Source organism: Octodon degus, unplaced genomic scaffold (genome assembly GCF_000260255.1).
Source record: "Octodon degus isolate 3935 unplaced genomic scaffold, OctDeg1.0 scaffold00031, whole genome shotgun sequence".
Classification (NCBI taxonomy): domain Eukaryota; kingdom Metazoa; phylum Chordata; class Mammalia; order Rodentia; family Octodontidae; genus Octodon; species Octodon degus.
This window is the reverse complement of record NW_004524607.1, coordinates 805,714-809,324: the sequence shown is the minus strand read 5'-3', so window position 1 is coordinate 809,324 and position 3,611 is coordinate 805,714. Positions and strand designations below refer to the sequence as shown.

Sequence of the window (3,611 nt, the reverse complement as noted above, 5' to 3'; positions counted from 1 at the left end):
AAAAAAAAAAAAAAAAGCTTAAATTAGGGCCATGGCAGCACCAGAGGGAAGGAGGGTCATCATCTTTCAAACCCAAGGAGGTGAAGGCGAAGGTCATTCTAGAGGTCAGAGGACCAATTCAAACAGCTCATCAAACATCCTAGCCAATTTTTACTACTCTACTCATGAAGAGCACGGTTGGAGCTCTCTGTTTCCACAACTCATAAGCCTCTGCCAATGACTTCATTACTGAGGCATTCACTTTACTGCTTTAAACTGCATCAAGTAAAACTGCTTTTACAAAGTTATGATTCAGGGTCACATAGAGTAGGCTCTGGTGGCACAAGCAATCATTTTTGGTTTCATTATAGGTGCATGCTTTCTCTAAGGACTATAAGAGAACCAGCAGCATGGATTCCTTACATGACAACATAACAACAGGCTGTTTTCAATATTTTTATTTAGATGATGAAATGTTTTTTTTGTGTGTAATGTGACTTCCAAAGTGAAGAAAAATGTCAGGTCTCTTTGAAGCATAGAGGTTATTTTACACTGAACATAAATTTCTATACATAGTTCTATATATCGTTAATAGAAGTTTGTAAAGATGGCATATTGCTCTGGAAGAAAGACCATTTTCCAAAGCAGGGAGCCCACAGGGAAGAAGAATATAAGAGTTTCTAGGGTAGCCATGAGAGTCAGGGAAGATAGGAGAATCTCAGTGACAAAGTGAGTCCTGCACAAATTCAGAATGTGTAGGAAAGACAGTTTCCATCTTTCTCTTTATGGGATAGCAGACATAATGACTAGTAAATCTATTTTCCCATCTCCCTACATACTGAGGCCAAATCAAGTCAGTCAGGGAACAGTTATATATTGAAAGGTTTGGCTATTAAATTATATGGCTAAAACACAGTTCATTTTTATGAAGCAAATCTCTAATTCATAACGTCTTGATAATCCTACCAGTTCTACCACTAGGCAATCATAATCTTTCATAGAAATGAGTACGACATCTACCCATCTACCCATGTGCAAGGGGTGACAGCAGAATAATGAGACCCATTCCACGAGCCAGGCATAAAAGCCAGTTCCATTAACTTCTCACACATGACACAGAAAATGCCAAATATGCTTTATGCTTCTAAGAGACTTTCTTAATTTTCAAAGTCAATTTGTAAGATTTTTTTTTTAATTTCTGCCTATCTTTGCACTGTGCAAAAATTGGGAAAGAACCAATCCAGATGAAAGCAGTTTACAACCAAAGCCAGACTCTGCTTCACTAAAGGAATCTGATGAACACCAAGCTAAATGAGACCATGCAGGTGACCACACTAGTCTGAATGCATCTGCCTTCTCTGCAGGATGATGATGCTTAAGCTTGGGGAGCTTCCCATCAGCATCAGTCAATCTGTGAGGTGCTGATTACTTTTTTCTTAGCAACCAGAATATGGCAGTTTACCAGATCAAATGGATACATTTCCATTTCAATTAATGATTGCAAATTGATTTTCTTTTCTTTTTTTTTTTTTTTTGCAAATTGATTTTCTTTGTTGTCCTACTTGTTAGATTTTTTAAAAAATATTCTCTGCCAGGATAGCTTTGTAAACACATGTTGTTCATTTTTCCCTATTGACAGATTTTTTAAAAAGAATATTCTGTGAAATGATATGGTCATATAATGTATCTTTTTTTAAAAAAGAACAGTATACTTATAGCATTTTAAAGACTAGAGAAATCCTAGAAATAACCTGCTGGCTTTGTTCAGCCCAACGTTTTCCAAATTTAAACTCAAAATGTGGTTTTGATGGACATTTAGCATTTTTGGAGTTTCAGGCCTATCCTCTGAGACATTTTATAAGTGCAGTAGATCTCTTTCTTTTTAAAATGCCACCCATATTTATTGGTGTAACTCTTTTTATTTTGTAACTTTGTGTTGCCTTTTCTTTTTTAATAAATAGTTTTTGCTTGGGAATTTGAAAGAAAATTCAGCCGGGTTATGTATCACACTGAGTTTTTTCATCTCCTTTTCCTGCCTACTGGGGCTTATTTTGCTCCTGTCTCAGTCTTGCTCCTTGAATGGCTGTCCTCTGGATCTTTTATTCTTTTGGAGCATTGAAAGCACTTGCTGCCATGACTGTGCCTTGGAGAGCAGCTTTCCAGCCCTGCCCCTGAGTGCAATGACTGCACACGTGAGGCAGGGTGAGACAGGCATAGACCGAGCAGGCAGGCAGGTGACTCCCGGACACTGCCTTTTCTTCACGACCTTGAGCCTGGTTTCTGCTGTCCTAAGTGGGGCCTTTCATGCTTACTGTTAAGGATTTCTTCTCTCTCTCTTTTTTTTTTTTTTTTTTTTTTTTTTTGGTACTGGGGATTGAACTCAGGACCCTGCACTTGCCAGGCAGGCACTTATTCTACTGAGTTATCTCCCCGGCCCTTATTTTTAAATGTGATGTGATCTATATGTATGAAAAATATGTACTAATAAAAAGTTCATAATAGGAAAAACCTTAATTTTCTTTTTTTTTTTTTTTTGCTCCGAATGCCTTCAGGGCAGGTTTGGCTGGCTTGAGTTGTGGGGATCGAACCACAGCAACCTGAGCCTGAGAGCTTTGTTGAAGCAGCCACTTAAAGAACTGAGCTATGGGGCAGGCCCCTGAAAAACCTTAATTTGAAGGAAAACTACAAAAGGAATTTAATAACAAAGTCATAATATATTAAATATATATTTAAATATGTATATATTTAAATCATGATTCTGCTAGTTCTGGAGCAGATAACTTCCTCTCTGCTCATGAGCTTCCTCATGGATAAATTACAGATAACAGTATCAGTGAGTTCAGGGTCATTACAGAGACTAAATATCCTCAGTTTAATATAGTAGTTCATGTTTAGTACGTATTCTAAAAATGCTAGCAACATTATAACACCTAGAGACTTCTTTCACACATAAATCTGAGACTAATAATACAAAAATCCTGAGTGATCTAGACAATTATACAAGAAAACCTCTGTAAAGTATCTAGCAGAGTAGCAGGTATACAATATAAATTCAATAATGTATATTTTCTTCCCTGCCCTCAAGCTAAACAGAATTGTAATAATAACAACCCACCACTATTGGTTGTTTCTCTATAAATACAATTTCTATACCTGGAAAAGCAAAACAAAACAGAGTTGCTGTCTAGCAAATAAAACCTAAAAGCAAGGTGATTGATGCTGAGGTCAACTGGCTCTAGGAAGCTGATCTGCAGGAGACTCAGGATGCCAGAGTGCTGGCAGGGTGTTTGACTTGGGAGTCACATTTTTTTGGCTTATTTTTTTCCCATAATTTTATTGAGAAACAAATAGCAATGAGACAGTTTCAAACCACATTGGTAGGACAGTTTCAATAATTAACACATTGCATACTCTCTTCCTAGTGGTTAATTGCTGTACAAAATGCAGACATGATATCCTATTTACAAACACTATTAGAACAAACCCCTCTATTCATTAAGAGAATGTAACTATATACCTATCCTAACCATTTTGAATACACAGATACAAAATGGGCATTCATCTGTATCCCCTTTTTATGTTTAGTTCCATTATTTGAATATTATAGGTGTGTAAACTCAGCAAAATATTCT

General features: G+C 36.7%; 1 pseudogene; it reads left to right on the top strand.

The window, feature by feature from the left end:
• Positions 1–1,592: 1,592 nt before the first annotated feature.
• LOC111816379 overlaps positions 1,593–3,611 on the top strand; it is an 18,074-nt pseudogene continuing 16,055 nt past the window's right edge.